Source organism: Parasteatoda tepidariorum, chromosome 2 (genome assembly GCF_982258835.1).
Source record: "Parasteatoda tepidariorum strain Cologne lab strain chromosome 2, Ptep-v5.0, whole genome shotgun sequence".
NCBI lineage: Eukaryota > Metazoa > Arthropoda > Arachnida > Araneae > Theridiidae > Parasteatoda > Parasteatoda tepidariorum.
In genome coordinates this window covers 47,053,441-47,071,619 of record NC_141756.1, presented here as the reverse complement: position 1 = coordinate 47,071,619, position 18,179 = coordinate 47,053,441, and the positions used below count along the sequence as shown (strand labels likewise).

Below are 18,179 nucleotides of genomic sequence, written 5' to 3'. Positions count from 1 at the left end.
CATGTGAGTTCGCAATTCCTACAAGTAATTCACGTTAAAATTTATTTTTGATATAATTCTTTATCTTTGTTCATTTTTATTCAAAATAATTAGAAGAGCAGAGAGTTGAGTATAGTTGTAAGTTAAGTTGTTAAGAGTTAAGTATAAGTTGACTTCTGTCGCAAAATTTCTGAAATGTTAGTTTTAATTTATGTTGAATTCTATCAAAATGATAAATGAACAGGTGCAGTGAAAATTCCTTAAAGACAAATACACTTAATTTTGAAATTTATTTTTACAAAGTTTTGTTTTATAGAAGGGGGGGGGGACATCGGCTTCTTCTAAAAATACTTCTTGTTTCGCCATCTTATTATTTTTTTAAAAAAAAATGCCCTTTCTACATCGTTATAACTGTTTGATTACTAAAATGCCATGATTCTCGTTTTCGTAATGAATGACGTAACGTTACGTCAACCCACACGTTAAATCTTTATGTGAGTTGGTAATTCATTTGCGTAATTCACGTAAAATTTATTTTTGAAATGATTCTCTTTATGCTTGTTCATTTTTGTTCAAAAACTTTAGAAGGGCAATGTCCGTAAGAGTAGGTATAAGTTGCGTTACAAAATATCTGAAATGATTATTTATATTTATATTTAGTTCTTTCAAATGATAACTTTATTTTAAAATCATTTTTACAAGGTGGTATGTCATAGGGGGGGGGAGAAAACGGCGGTATCTTTGAGAAGTACTTCTTGTTTTGCCATCTTATTATTTTTTTTAATACCCTTACCAAGATCTTTCTTAGAAGTAATTTCCCCTCTTTAATATCCTTATATAGATTAGAAGCGAGTAATGCCGCACAGTCATCATTCATGGTTTAACCATATCATCTGAATATTTTTTAAGTGATCAATCTCCCAGTGGCGGAGGGGCTGGGCACCTAGTATCGCTGTTAACCTCTTTACAGGTGACTGAATTTTTTTCCTTCTTTTTTTTTTTTTTTTTTTTTTTTTGATTTCTCGGAACTTAAGCTACCTCATTGGAATGCCGAGAGACTTGCCAACTAACTTGATGAATTACCGTGTGGGTTGACGTAACGTTGAGATGGAAAATTATATATGAGGGTACAATGAGTGTTTGCTACTTTTTTATTATTGTTCGATTGTTATTTAATGTTAGTTTTCAGGTATTCAAAATTAATATTTAAATTTGCGCAGCGTTTTGCAAAGAAAATCACGGAAAATAAATTTTTGCCTTTGGAGAATGCAGTTAGTTTGATTATTACGATCAAAAGCTGAAAAAAAATTATGATAATTTAACCATTCTTCAGTGTTAATAAAGAACGATATCAGTTGGTTTTCAAAACTAAAGGGCTAAGTGTAGCTGTAAGATTTTGGAGTTTCGAACACTTGGTCTTAAATAAAATTAAACTAAAGCAGGTTTTCATTTTTCTAAAACGAAAAATTATTTATATTTATTATTTTTTTAAATTATTTTATTTTATAACCGTCGTTGAACAGCCGACCCAATTTTTGGTGTACAGCTAACTAATGTTCCAACTCCGTAGCCTTCTAAATTTTGCACTCAATCCAGAAGACAAGGGAACTCCTGAATCAAGTAGTGGGATAATTTTTCCTTCGTTGATGGTTTTTTGATCGAACTTACCCACATTTGAGATAAATGAAGAGGAAAACCGATCCGTCTATCACTAAGGATATTTTACGTCTGCACTGTGGTCGGATGCGGAATTTGTATCGACCTGCCATCGCTGGGTTGCGAACCCGGTTCACTTCAATGGAAGGCGAACGCTCTATTCCCTGAGCCACCACGACTCATTTTTAATTGTTGCACTTTATTTGTTTTAAGTATGTGTTTTGGTGGAAAAAAGAACACTTTATATTTATTCCAATTAATTTCTGGTTGGAAAGCAAAAGGCAAAACGATAAGAACCAGGGTTTCCGCTACGGTAACTTTTTTCGCAAAATGCGAAAAGACCCCTCAAAAATGCTAAAATTCAACAAAGCATTTTCGCATTTTTGCTAAAGGATTTTACTAAATTTCATTAAAAAAAAAAGCTTCCGCGAAAAACCATGACGCTAACATCCATGAAGAAAACTTGAATGCTCCCCTGCAAATACCAGGCGATTGAAGAATGTTCAAGATATCCTTGAACAAAAATCAAGGAAATTCATAAAGTTATTAACAACTCGGTGGTTGTCTTTGGGGAATTCAGTTACAGCTCTGGATTGCAACTGGCAAGCTCTTGTTAGTGTTTTAATGGAAGACAAACGTCCTGTTGCTCAAGGGTTGTTAAAAAATATAACTACTTTTTTTGTTTTTAGCAACCACTGCCATCATGAATGATATCATGTTCAACATTAATAAATTAAGCCTCATATTTCAAAAATCTAATTTAAATTTTGAATATGTTCAATCAAGTGTGAAGGCTTGTATTTCAAGTTTAGAAGAAATAAAAAATGGCACCGGCACTCATTATATGAGTTTTTTAGATGAAGGAAAGTGAAAAATTTGAGTTTCAGGGCCATATAATTTTAGATGGACTGAAACAGGGGGAAAGATCCCGTAATTTGATGCACAATTTTTTAAAATGTATCATTGAAAATATTACTGATAGATTGGGAGATTTGGATAAAATCGAAATGTTCAATATATTTATACCTAGCAGGATGCCCCATAGTTCGGAAGAATTACAGCATTATGGTGTTAAAGAAATCCGTTGCATTTTCAATTTGTTTTCGGAATCTCCCAGAAAAGATTTTCAGTTTACAGAAACTGAATTGCTTTGTGAATGGGGATTATTTAAACACATCCTAATGCAACGATGTAAAAACATGTCATTTAATGAATTACTTTTATTTTTATATACCAATGATGTGTCCGAACTGTACCCATTAATAACTTCTGTTATAGAGTATTGTGCAACAATACCAATGCACACTGTTGACTGTGAAAGGGGCTTTAGCTGCCTTAATTTGATTAAAACTAATATTCGAAACAGGTTGTTAATCAACCATGTAAACAATTTGTTAATGATTAATATTGAGGGCCCTGAAAGCGCATTTAACTTTCAAGAAGCATTTGTAAAATGGGCAAACATGAAAGAAAGGAAGATTGCTAATTATAAACCAAAATATTTTGATAAATAATAAATGTGTTTTTTTTTTGTTATAGGTATTCTTTTTGATATTCTTGTACATTAAGCTATTCTTTGTCAGATAACTTACAGTACTTGTTTGATATAAAGTAATTTTATGAGCCTAATGGCATTTTAGCATTTTGCTAAAACTTTTTTTCAGATTTTAGCTTTTTTGCTAATGAATTTTTAGACTCAGCTTAAACCCTGATAAGAACTCAAGGATAGCAGGTTAAGCACACATATATTGTAGACTTACTCTCCACCTCCAAATTGAGCGAACATTTCACGATTTGAGAATCATACTTTGCCAATTTAGTCGCCAAGTTCATGAAATCAATAGAAAGGCATTGAGAAATTAATAAAATGATGTTTACAATCCATTAATAAAATTTTTATGTATATTATTATGTATTTTATTATAAATCATAATAATTTAAATTAAGTTAATTATTTATTATGTTTAATAATTATATATGCTTATAAATATAGTCGCAAATATATTTCATATGTATAATCATAAATGTTCGCTCAATTTGGAGTGCTCTCCACCTCCAAATTGAGCGAACATTTCAAGATTTAAGAATCACGCTTTGCCAATTTAGTCGCCAAGTTCAAGAAATCAATAGAAAGGCATTGATAAATTAATAAAATGATGTTTACAATCCATTAATTAAAGTTTTTTATCTTATAAATCATAATTATGTCAATTAAGTTAATTATTTATTATGTTTAATAAATATTTATATTCATGTATATAATCGTAAATTTTAAAAATAATATGATTGTTAATGAACTGCAATAAATATGTGGTTATTATTTACTAGAAACATATAACATAGAAGCTCTATGATGTAGTTCAAAACATGGGCGTCGCAAGAGCCCAATTTTTAAGAAGACAAAATTAAATTACACAGACAGGATAGTTTTCTAAATTTCATGCGTATGAATCACCTGCAGAAAGATTAATTTATTTTCACCCCTTTCTTGTTTTTAACTTTAAGGAATTTAAAATGATTATATTTCGTGAAATTTTTTTTGATTTTTATGAAATATGTAGTGGACTATTAAAGATTTCTAATTATTGAGGTAGACCTCACTAACGGTTCAAATTAATAATAAAAAATAATTGTTCTCTTATAATTGGTTTAGTTGTGTTTTTAATTTTTAAGAACTTTAATAAAATTCCAATAACTGTTATTTAACTCACAACATTTTATTTTAACTAAAAAGCACTATCTTATCTGTTCTTATAATTGAAAAATTTAAAAATAAAATGCTTGTCTGAATGTCATGACTAGCGAAATTACGCTTTTATGTTTACGCGTTCTCTTTCTGTCTGTCAGTTGGAGCAAAGAGTATTTTATTCTATTTTCATTCTACCATTATTCACACATAAATATCAGCACAGCTGTAAGCATGTTGTAGATTACGTTTCTACCGGTAAACAAGTCAAAGGCTCTGACCTTCATCTTTTCTATTATTTGGATGTTTGTAAAATCGGAGAGAGAAAAATGAACTTCTCTAATGTTCGTTTTATAAAAAGAAAAATGGACTCTCTTGCTTTCTTTTTTCTTCTTTTTTCTCTTGCTTTCTTTTTTCTTCTTTTTTTCTCTTGCTTTCCATTTTCTTATTTAAAGAAAACCTAGGGAGAGGCTTGAAAAATTTATTGAAGTAAATCATACCTGTGTTATTTTTTGAGATTTTTTTAAAAAATCTGTTTCATGGTTTCGCCACGAGTTAGTTTTTTAACTAGTGGAATAAAAATATTTTCGACTTTTTAATGCTTTAGGCCAGTGTTTCCCAAAGTGTGGTACGCGTACCCCCAGGGGTACGGGAACAGTTTAACAGTGGTACGCGTTCTAATGCAAAATATCTTTCAACAAACAAAAATTTCGAGAAAATTTATTTAAAAACAAAGCTAGCCATGAAAATTTACCATTACGTGTTTTTCTATTCCCTATTTTGTGCAGAGTTAACAGTTAATAATGAGTAGTGTCAACACAGCCAATTGTGATTTTTAACTTTTGTGCATTTTTTTATAGTAAAAATACATTCATTTTTTTATTTTATTATTGGTACACAGCTTTACGAAAAATTTAGAAAGGGTACACAAAAGTCATAAGTTTGGGAAACACCGCTTTAGGCTCTTCTTTAGGCTGTTTTTTTGAAGACTCCGTCTTACTATGAAGTGATGTTTTTTTGTGTGCCAATAATATGCTATTTTTATAACTGCTGTGAGTTTGCAACTGCTAATCATTACTGTTAGGTCAAGTTTAGCCTATCTAAAGCCAGCGTGGTCTAAGCTTATTTTGAAAATGGCGCAAAACGTCAATATGGAGGAAAGGCTTTGTGAAAATAAAAAGCGTTTGTGGTCAAATTTTTTAATATTTAAAAACTTACTCCAAAGCTGCATTACTTGGGCTCATAAAAATTTTCGAAAACTGAGAATAAGGCAGTGATTTTGATAATTTTCTAATTATTCTGATAATTCTGAAATTTCTGATAATTCTGTTCTAATGCCCAGGTAATTCTTCACTACAAGATTATTTATTTAGTTTAAATTCATCGCATTTCAAGTGTAATTTACTAAAACTATGGATTTTGTATTTTTTATTTTCCTTCCGGCACCAACTTTCATTACATATATTTACTCGTTTAAATTGTTATAAATTATAACTGATAATGGTGATTTTATTAATACAAGTAGCGATTATTATTATTTGCGATTTCAAATACAGTTGAAAAGTCTTCTGGTAAAAAAAATAATTCTGAAGAAATATAACGTGTTATGACTATTTTAATCGATAAGTGCCGATTATTATTTCTATTTCAAATATAATTGATTAGTCTTGTGGTAAAAAAAAAATTAATTCTGAAGAAATGTAATTTGTTTAATCGATAAGTGCCGATTATTATTTCTATTTCAAATATATTTGAATAGACTTTTGGTAAATAAATTATTCTGAAGAAATCTGACCTTTAAAATATAGAAGTAGGAGAACGGTTTGATCGAATTTGGTATAAAACCTGCCGACTGGAATCAATTCGCCGCGACAAGTGTGACAGATTTAAATCTTATTAACTATTTGCATTAACTAAAACAAGACTTCTAGAATAAAGACTATCAGCATGTAGCTGTGTTGCAGTTATTTATAATATAGTAAGCTTTTTATAGCTATTATTATGTATCTGTTTATAGTCTATTTGTAGCTTTTTATAACTTTAATTATGTAGCTATTTGCAGTATAGTGCTTTTTATAGCTATTATTATGTATCTGTTTATAGTTTCGTAGCTTTTTATGGCTCTTATTATGTATTTTTTTATTGTATCGCAGCTTTTTATAGCTATTATTATGTAGCTATTTATAGTATAGTAACTTTTTTATGATTATCATTATGTAGCTTTTTATAGCTATTATGTAGCTATTTATCGTATGTTTTAAATTCATTATGTTCTAAATATCTGATAAACATCAATATTATTAAATCTGCAAAACATACTTCAAAATGTGCATGACTGCTATATAAATTAGTTTTGTTAATTCTCCCCTTTAATAAGAAAAAAAAACACAAATGATTAATATTGTTGTTAAAAATTAAAATATGGTCAAAAGAAACTAATTAGTGATGCTAAAATAATAGACAATATTGCTTATAATAAAGCAAAAACAATGGAAGTTTTGATATTAAAGTTCAAACCATGATTGAAACCATCAAAGTCAATAAAGTGAGAAAAACTTAACAACTTTAACATTTACTCCAGAAGAAATTAACGAAGAACATGTATAGAAAGAAGGAAGGAAGGAAAAGAATAATTTTTTTTTCAAATTTAAAATTGATTATAAACTTGTTATTGCAGAACTAATTAAAATTTTGAATTGTGTTTTATTGCGATATGTAATTCTTTTATTTCCATCTTGTTATTGATCTTTTCATTTCCTTTTTTAATTAATTCCTAATCTCTAATTATGCATACTCTAATTATCATTTCCTTTTTTCTGTCATTTTTTTTTCTTTCATTTTTTATCTTTCCTTTTTTTTCCTGTTGAAACTAGTCAAACGAAACTGTCTACATACTTAAAAAGTTTTCTGAATATCGTAGGATATTTGATTTGGGAGAAGGAATTTTTAAAAAAATTCGTTGATTTTTAATCTTTCCCTTCAGATTATTTTTCATGCAACGTAATTTACTTTTCATGTTTTTATAGAATTTTTTTTTTTAGTTCTCTTTTAAGGAAAAAAAAGGAAGCAAATAAAATCGTCTGCCACTCTAACTTGATACATAATATATTAAAATGCGAAGGAAAAAAGAATATTGATATTAAAAATTTGATTGTTTGTTTTTACATAGCATCGAGTTATAAAACTTGCTTTTTTACTACCTTTAGATAAACTTACAAAATTTTCGTGATAAATTTCAATTATGTTTCAGGTTCTAAAAAACGTGTTTATTTTCTATATGGAGTGTTAATTATCTTTTTTATGTTATGAAACATACGGCTCTGCTTTGCGCTCGCACTGATTCTCTGTATTTCTTTCCGCGTCGTAACATTTTTCTAGTTAAACGCTTCTAAGCCAAAGACGAAAACAATTTTTATTCCGATCGAGGTAATGGATTTTTCAAAGTAATTTAAGGAAAAAGAGCATTTTTGAGTATTTAAAGATGATTTATTCGTCACAAACAAATAGATTCTTTTTCTTTTTTTAAGATTTCATGATATTCAAGTTTTTTGCGAAGACTCCCAGAAAGTAGACATTTTTTTAGATATATTATTAGTGATTCCGCTAGACTTCTGAGAAAGCATGGATCCTTGAGGCCCAGGGACTGAAAATTACGGGAACCAGTTGACCCCAATTTCAGGAAAAATTCAAAGTGCTCATCCTTTTTTAAATAAAGCTGATCCCAATTTAAAATAATACAAATCCTCTTTTTTTTCTAGCTTTACACTAATCATCCCCCTTTTTTTTTTTTAAATTTACCTTTTTTTCAGAGTGAATCAAAACAACCGTTTTTTTTAGATTGATGATAAGTAATAATTTTTTTTTTTTTGCTGTGAATAAGTTCGCTAAGGAATTACTAATATTTTTTTAATAAATAGTTATGGTTTAGACACTGATTAAGTACAAGTGGGTTTTTTTTTCAAAGTGAATCAAGCTAAATAATTTTTAAAGTAAATTAAGGAAACTGTTTGGTGATACTAGTTTTAGGCACTGTAATCCTGTGTAAATATATATTATCAGTATACATTAATTAATTTTTACTAGAATTAAAGGAAATTGTTAAATTTTAAATACATTGTTTACTAGTTAAAGACACTATATAGCTAAGCACTAATATCGTACTGAGGGAATTAAGGTAATCAAATTTTTTCGATTGTAAATTCGAAAAAATGATTTTTTAATGCATTATAATTAAATTTCAATACTATTTTAAATGTGAGTCAAGATAAATAACTTTTTCTGGTGAATTAAGGAGTTAAATTTCAAACATAATTTATTATCTTTTCAATTTTAAAAAAAATTTCTTTTTTACGTTACTGCTTCATAGCATTGAAAATTTGATTATTTCATATGATTGCTTTTTATTACTCTATAACAGGGTTTCTTAAACTTTTTGGTGTTTCGACCCCATAATATTTGCGAAAATTTTGTTTGACTCCAATTAACATAGATTCTCATTCGCATGTGGAAAAAAATCGCAGACAGAGAGAATAGTCCATAAATCAATGTGTCTGTTAGTTTTTAACAAAATTATCGAATTTTGACAAAATTGTCCACACATCAAGACGAATTATAAAACTATTATAATAAGTTAAAGAAATATAAAATATACTAAGATTTTGGCATCCTCCTACTGTGGGTGCCTCGACCACATTTGGGGTGTCGACTCACGGTTTAAGAAACTCTGCTCTAAAATATCCATTTTTGTTTGTTTAGTGCAGTGTTTCGCTTATGACTTTTGTGTACCCTTTCTAAATTTTTCGTAACCCTGTCTACCACTAATAAATAAATGAATGTATTTTTTTAAAAATATGTTTATTTAGAATGGAGAATGAAGTTAATAATCACAACTGGCTTTTGACGCCACTAAGTATTAGCTGTTAACTCTGCAAAAAGTAGCCAATAGAAAAATACGTAATCGTAAATTTTCTCGACTAGCTTTGTTTTCAAATAAAATTTTTTGAAATTTTCGTTTGTTGTAAGATATTTCGCATAAGAGCGCGTACCCCAGCTAAACAGTTCCCGTACCCCTGGGGATACGCGTACCACACTTTGGGAAACACTGGTTTACTGTATATAACAGGGGTGGCCAACCTGCCGCTCTTTGACGGATTATTTGTGGCTCTCGATAAATGCACCCAAATTCCCTTTTAATTTTGCGCTATTATATTTTAAAAAATTAAATTATTATCGTTCCGTATGTGTTTCAAAATGTTTTTTAATTTACTGACAACAAATATTACTGGCAAACACTGAATTTACTTACAATTGCAGGGAAAAGATAAAATAATCTCTCACTTCTCAGTGTATATTTAGTTTTCAAACTAAATTACAATTTTTTCAAAAGGTCATTAAAAATAAAACATTTTGTCATCTTCCTCGAATTAAAAAAAAAATTGCTCCAATATTAAACAAGAAAAACTCAACGAGTATATAAAAAAGCTAGAAGGAATATTGCCGGAATTCCAAAATAGATTTCAAGACTTGAAATATTTTAAATCGTCTCTTGATTTTTTTCTGAATCCATTTGAAATTATCGTGATTCAAGGTGAGTTTTCCATTTCCAATATAATTATGACCCAAAAAGCATCTGGAGAATTAGAACTAATAGAGATGCAAGAAGATCAAGCTCTACAATTAAAATATAAGTCGACGTCGATTACTGAATTTTAGAAATTTGTACCAGAATCGAAATATCCTGAATTAAAAAAGGCTGCTTGTCGAATTTTAAAGGATTATCATCAGGAGAAGTAAAAAAAATGTGTTTAATTTTTAATATTTAAATTCAATACACATATTTTGTACTTTTAATAATGTTTTCAATAAATATAATTTCTGTAAAAAAATGTTAACACTTTTTTTGTGTACCTTTTAATTGCGGCTCGTGAAAATTTTGAAAAATGGCTCGACTATTAAGGAGCTTGGCCAACCCCTTGTATATAAAATAGTTATTTTGGCGAGAATTAACTCATTATTATTTTTTTCCCCTATGATAAAAGTCCAAACCGTCAAAAAATTATTTTGAAGTTAGATGATTAAATCGGTGAGAAGATTGATGAATTAGATTTCTTAATTTTCTTAACAAACTGGTGTTAGAAAACTTGGGGTCATTCACTGGAAAAGTGGCAACATGTTGAAGAGTTTCAAGTTTGCTGACAGAAACACTGATAAAGGGAATAAATAGTTCTAAAAAACATGAAAATTCCCAAGGCACGTAATTCCAAAAGGAGTGACTTGATGAAATAATAACAATATTAAAGGTTAAATGGGTGTTAAAAGTATATCTACTCCTTTCATCGTCTTTGTTTTCTTCGTGAGTTTAAGTTGTTACTATCAAGTTACCCCGAGTAATTTAAAGCTGACCTTTGGGGAATTGTGTAACCAAATACGCTCTCTATATCGATTAAAATTAATCGATGAACAATTATCGTTAATTTGTCTCAGAGGATCTCTTACTGTTTCTTTGAACATAGTTGTTTCTATCTTTTGCATTGCAGTCTTGCTTTAACTGTTTTAGTGGTCCCCGTTTATTGTTTTGGATTTAATGGGATATTTTCTGTCTGTGCTATTATGGTGGTTATTGTAATTTTTAAAGTAAGTTTTTTCCTATCTTTAATTAAATTTTAGTATGTTAAAAATTTGGATATTTATTTGAGATTGGTTTAAGTTCTCATTCAGTTTCAATTAAAAATAATAAACATGTGATTTAGTACTTTTTTAAAAAAAGTAAAGCTAATTCTTTATAAAATAGTGTTTTTGTCTTTTCTTTTTTAAAAAAAATATTTGATATTTTTAATAACAGTATCGCATAAAAAATTTAGTTTAAAGAATAGTTCCTTTTTGGATACAATTATGAAATGCATGGAATTGAGATACATGGAAATATTGTTATGTCTTCAAATGTTATTCAAATTTTCATGTATAAAAAGCCTTGTAAACTAATTTATTATACCTTAATTTTAAATTATCTTTATGAAAGCTGTTTTTTGAAAGCGCTCTTAATTAAAACATTTTCATAAATATGTGTACTTAATTTTTACTTTTTTGAGGAAAAAAATACATGTATTAAAAGCAAGTAAAAGTTTTCTTTTCTTTCTTTTTTGAAAGGCAAAAACAGTTTTACCTATGTTTTACTCGATTTCATAAAGAAATCCAATCATTTATCCAAAGATAATTCTATGCAATAAATAACTTTTGGTAATTATTTATAACTGTATTATTTTATTTAATATTGGTCGAAAAAATTTTTGAATTGTAAAGTATACAATTTATTAAAGAGTATAATTTAAAGAATATAATTTTACTGGGCAAAATACAAAATTTTGAATTTTGATTTATCAGGAACTATTTGAACGATTTTACTCAAATTTTGTATTTTGCCATGTAAAAATATATTCCTAAAAATGATGTAAAAAATTAATATATCCGATTATGAATGTCACTGTTAAGTAGAAAAATATTTTCAATTTGTTGATAAATGTCAGTAACATATTATTTCTGGTAATTTAAATATTATAGTAAACTTAGAACTAAGACATAATGTTAAAAGGCACAAAATTCAGAGTCATTTATCATGTATCAATTAATAAAATTCTAAAATGCAAAAAAGAAATCTTTCTTAATGATCTCAATAATTTTTGTTTAAAGATATCCAATAGATTATCTTTAGATATCTTAACAGAATGAAAATGGGCGGTTTATTATTACTTTTAAAAACATTATTTTTAATAATAAGGAAAACTTAAATAAGAGAATTAATTCAAAAATGTTTTCCAAAATTGATTTAGCAATTAAGTAACTACAAAAGAATTTTATTACATCCCATAGAAAAAAGCTGACAATAATTATGCATTCTTCTGTAAAAAATTCTATGTTGAACTTTTAAATGAGGAATTTAAAAATAGTAAAAATTTTAAGCTTAGTGATTTCAATAATAATAATATCATTAAAAATACTTTAGCTATCTACTAGAGGTTAAAAATTAAGATTAATAATATACATTTTCCCTACTTAATTATCAGTCCAAAAGTTCATAAAATTCCTTTTAAACTTAGAACAATCACTTGTGGGTCTAATACTTACCTAACTAAACCTGGCGCCATTTTCTCTAACTACTTAAATAAAATTATTCATAATATTATTTGGAAGTTTTTTTGGGATTATCCCTAATAATCAACCAATTTTAGAATTTATCAAACAAAATAAAATTCTATTTCGACGTTTAATTTCCAAGATCTCTTCAATAGCATTCTTTTAACTAAAAAAATGTTCTTTTGAGTTATTATTATAATTATAAAAATATCCTTAATTGCGGTTATGGTTTTGGGGAAATTTTAATTAATATTTGTCTTTTTAATAACTATCTTTACAAAAGAAAACATATTTTTATTCAAATTGATGGAATACCACAAGGATCTAATTTTTCATCTCTTATAGCTAATTTATTTTTACACTATTGTGAAAAAGAATTATGCTCTTAATATTAAATTTGTTTTTAGATTTATTGATGATTTAATTGTCTTTAATTTTCAAGATTATACAATTTTAATAAATAATATTTACCCCGAGGAATTAATCTTACTTCGTAATCATGACAATAATATTAATTTTAATTTTTTGAATTTAGGTATTATAAAAGAAGAGAATAATCTGCTTTGTTGATTTATGCGATAAGAGAAATTATTTTAATATAAATAAACTAATTACTTGGAATTCTAACGTTTCTGAAAAAATTGATTTAAATACCATTTTTAATCAAATGAATAGTATTAAAAGAAATTTTAGTAATGTTTATTTATCAAAAAAAAAAAAAAAGAAAAGAAAAATCGACGAACTCTTCCAAAATTTGATTTAAACAATGGATACCCGTAATTAAATTCTATATAAAATCATTTGTATGTTACAGTTATTAATAAATTTATTAAAAATTTCTTTGTTAAATAAATTTTTATTCAATTCGGGCAAATTCGTGGGTAAAAATCTTCTAATATTAAATTTAAAAAATTTTTTCAATAAATATTGATAATTTTTCTAAAATTATCTATATTAAAGAAATGATAATTAAAATTCAGCATTATTAATTAAAAAATTTGAATTATCCACTATAATATTACCTTGCGCACACTCATTTTCGGGCCAATCCACAGTTACTAACAAATCGAACGCCTCTCTGTACTTCAGTAAGAACGCACCATAAAATGATCTCACTTTCCACTATTTACGCTTCTATTTTCCTGTTTAGTAATCTGGCAAACTTGTAACGAAAATATTTTTTAAAATCATATTTGTAAGATATCGGTAAAGGTATGTACATTTGAATTAGCTACTCGCTTTACATTTTGTGTTTTTTTCTGTGTTTTCGTGAATTCCTATTTTTTCTTGATATGTTTTATTTTGATTTTTTTTTTTTGGTGCTCCTCACACACTATTGCATTGATATATTTTGCTTTGGCTATATTGATACAATGTTTGAAAGCACTCTTTTTGGCGGATATAATCGTTTGAGCTGATGACGAGATTGTATATCTTTTTCTGATTTAGTATCCCGACTTTTTAATTTTTTAAATAAATTTTAAATATTTTAAAAATATTTTATTTATTAATAATTGTTCTTCTCTCTAAAAAATTTATTAATTTTTTTCATCTTTTCTTTGTATTTTTAACTATATATATTTATATATATATTTGATGAAAAATATTTTAAGATCAAATAAAATAAGTTATTGCATCATAAGAGAACTAGAAAGATCAACACAGCTGGACAAAACCTAAAACCATTAACACGAAATAACATACTAAATATCACCTTGTGAAAAGCATTTCAGAAAAAGCAACCAAACTATCTAAAAGAAAAGAATATTAAAGGAAATTAAAGTGGTTGTATTGACATTCATGGTAGCTTCGTTAGGGGGGCCGGGGGCATTACCATGCAGCCAGTGCAGGAGCAGTTTCAGCGGTTGGCGGTAAATTACCGCTAACAACCAACAGCGAGTCAGACAAAGACTATGTACCGTAATCTTTAAAATCAAAGTGGAAGTGCATTAAATCACCAGATGGGAAGCATAATTTTTCGGCTGAATTTAGAATGCTGTAGATTCGAGTACCAAACAAGTATGTGGGTTCGAATGTGTGTAAAAAGATAAGGAAAAAAACAAAAACAAAAAAACTCTATAAACATTAAATTTATAAAATTAACCTTAATAATTCGATTGGAAATATAGACAGGCACCTGATTATGTTTTCAAAGTAATCCAACCGAACCTTCAATGCTTGGTGATAAAGTGTTTCCTAAAGAATATTAAATCATTGATAAGAATTTTAAGCTTAAATTTGTGGAATTTAATAAGAGGAGAATTATCTAGAACAGGGGTTTCCAACTTACATGAGGCCGGGGGCCACAATTAAAAACACAAATCAAATGGCGGGCCGCAACTTAATCAAAATTTTATGTAGGACTCTTTTATGTTTGAAGGAACATTAAATATTACTTTCAGATTTTTACCAAGTTGTACAAAACAAAAGTATTGAATTACAAATAAAAATTAGTACAGAAGTAGTAGTTAGTAGAAGTAGATTTTTAAAAGTACTTAATTGTTACTAATAATATTTAAAAAAATATTAAATAAATAAAAAAAATTCGGGCTACAATAACTTTAATGTGTACCTATGTATTAAACAATTAATGTGCAGCAGATATCTAATTGTTATGATATAAAACTTTGAAAAGGTTAGTATTAAAGCTTGCATAGTACCACATAAAATGTTCAATGAGAAAATTGAGGTTTGTCCTGCTACAACTACCAGAAATTATATAGTATTTACATTTAAATTTCACAAATGTGTGTGTAAGTATTTTCGTCCAAAATGAGTGGTTTCAAAAAGTTAAATTGGAGAATTTCTTCGAGAAAATTTCTGATACACACACGCTGAATTAAATTCACTAAATACAAAAAAAAAAAAAAGTACACGATTATTTTTGTATTTGAATATATATTTTCTTGGATGCAAAACCTGAGAAATAAATTTTTTTGCACCTTTGGTATGTTAAATTTCACCGAAACAAAGAAATTAGGTTTCTATTAACGAGAAAAGTATTTTAAACCCATATAGATTTTTTACGAAAATTGTCCCCAAAAAAATAACAACTAATATAGTTTAGTTCGCGGGCCACAAAAAAAGTCTTCCCTGGCCGGATGCGGCCCCCGGGTCGCCAGTTGGAAACCTCTGATCTAGAAGTAATCGTTTGTATTTGAAACATGGGGTCCATTTCCTATCAATAATTTTTTTTACAGGTGCAGAGTGAATTCGAGATGTTTTAAAGATGAAAGAGTTAATTATTACTTTCAATCTTCTAAAATTTTTTTTAAGTAATTGATTTGATGCTTATCTTAAAGAATAGGCCTAAATTTAATATCCTTAGAAAGTATATACTGAGCATCCTTATTATTAACAGTATTATACCACCGGTGACAATATTTTTAAAATTATTGTCAATAAAATCTGAATAAAAAATCAGAGTTACAAATACATTCAATATTGTTGAGTCATTTATTTAAATTTGCACAAAATTCGTTATAATTGAAGATTTTGCGACTGAAAATGGTATATCTAAAAGCCTTTTTTATATTAAAATTCTTAATAGGAAATAAATTACTTACTGTATCAAGTGTATCTGAAAAATTAAATTTATCTAAAATTGAATTCCAAAATATAATTGGAAACTAAATTGTGAGCTAGATTTGTTACGTAGTCTTTAATTAAATTTAGATAATCTAAGTTTAAAAAGGTCATTAACTAGGATAGCAAAGTGTATATTACTAAAATTGAAATTCTGTAAGAATGTATTAAATTTCATACAATATTTATCATTTAATGAAAAAATTCATTGTTTGCACGGTGAGACTTCGTAGGTGGAATTTAAATAATTCTGAAGTTTATTGATGTCTAAATCAAAGTTGAAAGTATTGTTATTTAAAGTATTATTAAAATAACTGTGTTCATTATTAACCTTCTTACCACCACGACATTTGCGAGTAGTTGTCAACTTCTTTGAATAGAAAAGTTTAAATGATTCTGTGTTCTTTTGGTTTACTTGAGACTTATTAAAGAGATCACATTCAGACCAAAACGTATTTAAGTTTTAAATCTTAGGATATAGTGATTTTCTTTAATCTTTCTTCGACGTTAGGTATGATATTCAAAATTGAAATCGGGATAAAAGATAAATAAAATAAAAAAAGGTGATAGTGTTTAATTTTTCTAGTTCTTATATTTTAACACCCATATTTGGTATATATTTAAGTAACAATTTTTACTGATAATATATAATTAAAATAATAATAAACATAATTTATGTTAATATTAATTAAAATAATAATAAACATTAATTATATCATTAAAATATAATTAAGCATTAATTATGTAATTAAAATAGTTATAAACATTAATTTATATAAATTTTCATTGTGTGAAAATTTTATTTCACTACAATTTCAATATGAAATATCACTGAATTTTAGAGTAGTTTTATTTATTTCGTACTAATTTTATAACTTTTTACTTCAAAATATTATAATTTGAAGCATTTTGCTGCTAGTTTTGTAGCTCTGATCAAAGTGAGAAGAAGTTTTTTGATTCTTGTAAATCGAATCTCTAGTTAAGTTTCCTTTTAACCTAAAAACAAAACAAAAATAACTTTTTTTCTTCTTGTTTTAAATGAAAGATCATTTTTTTAATTCACTGCAGGAAAACAAAAAAAATTACTACGATTGCATTTCATGTCATAGATTTAATAACTTCAATTACGATTTATCAAGTGAATCACATCAGATCGATTGTATCAGCAAATCAGGCAAGCGTAAAAATGTAGTAAAATACATGTTCGTTTAATTTTCTTTCTCAGTTTTGCATTTTGTAAGAAATTTTATGTTTAGAAAACCTCTCTGAACCTCTTGCTTATGTTTTCAGAACACCCCGTTGCTGGGAAATTTTCCTTCGGACAAATAAGGCTATTACAGATGCTGTAACCTAACAGAAACATCTGTGACTTTCGGACACAAACTTGTTTAAAAAGTTAATTTCAGATTTTTTTAAATTCTACTTTATTTTTGCTGAGTCTGTTTGAAGATCGTAGAAAATTTCTCACAAAATTAGTAAGAAACTAATTAATATTAAAGCTAATTTTCTTAAAGCCAAACTAATGAGGGATACAATTACAATTACTAATTTGGGAATGTACTTCAAAATCAAAAGAAAGTGTCCATACTGGGTGGCCAAAAATGCACCAACAATTAAAAAAAACGATTAGACAGATTGTACTGATTTCTGCAAGAAAACGCGATTTAATTATCATAAGGATTTAATATTAGTTTAAAAACTCGTCAACAGATGGCGATGCTATCTCGGGTGACACAGCATAAAACAATGTTTTTAGCTGCTTGTTTAGATTATAATTTGTGTACGGGTGTCGATTTTGTCCTCAGACAGCGACTCGTCCTTGCTGCAAATGATATTTTAAAAACGTTGTTATGTAATCTTTCTAGTCAACAGCCCCTATTGACTAGAAAGAGGAATTTCACTTGATGATATTGACTTGAGATGATGAATTTCATCTCCGAAGTATTTCATTACAACCTATTTTTTGTCTCACCTATTACAACAACTTGACCCATAAATGTTCACCATGCACATATTTTTACCAAAACCGTGCACTCTACAAATAAATGGATCCTTTACAGGGGTCTGTTTAGAAGAAATTTGGGTCCGTTAACGGACCCTTCACAAAATATCTTTCCATAAAAACGGACCCTTCACAAAATAT

General features: G+C 27.6%; 1 protein-coding gene across 2 annotated transcripts in view; it reads left to right on the top strand.

Annotated features, from left to right (window-relative positions):
- LOC107449842 (insulin-like peptide receptor) overlaps positions 1 to 18,179 on the top strand; it is a 159,659-nt gene that overhangs the window by 37,418 nt on the left and 104,062 nt on the right. The window contains exon 1 of one of the 2 annotated variants that reach the window (XM_087157275.1): positions 821 to 949. The exons of the other annotated variant lie outside the window; for it this stretch is intronic. The gene's annotated coding sequence lies outside the window, so the exon portion shown is untranslated. Of the gene's footprint in view, positions 1 to 820; positions 950 to 18,179 lie in introns of those variants that run through there. 2 annotated transcript variants of the gene reach the window in all.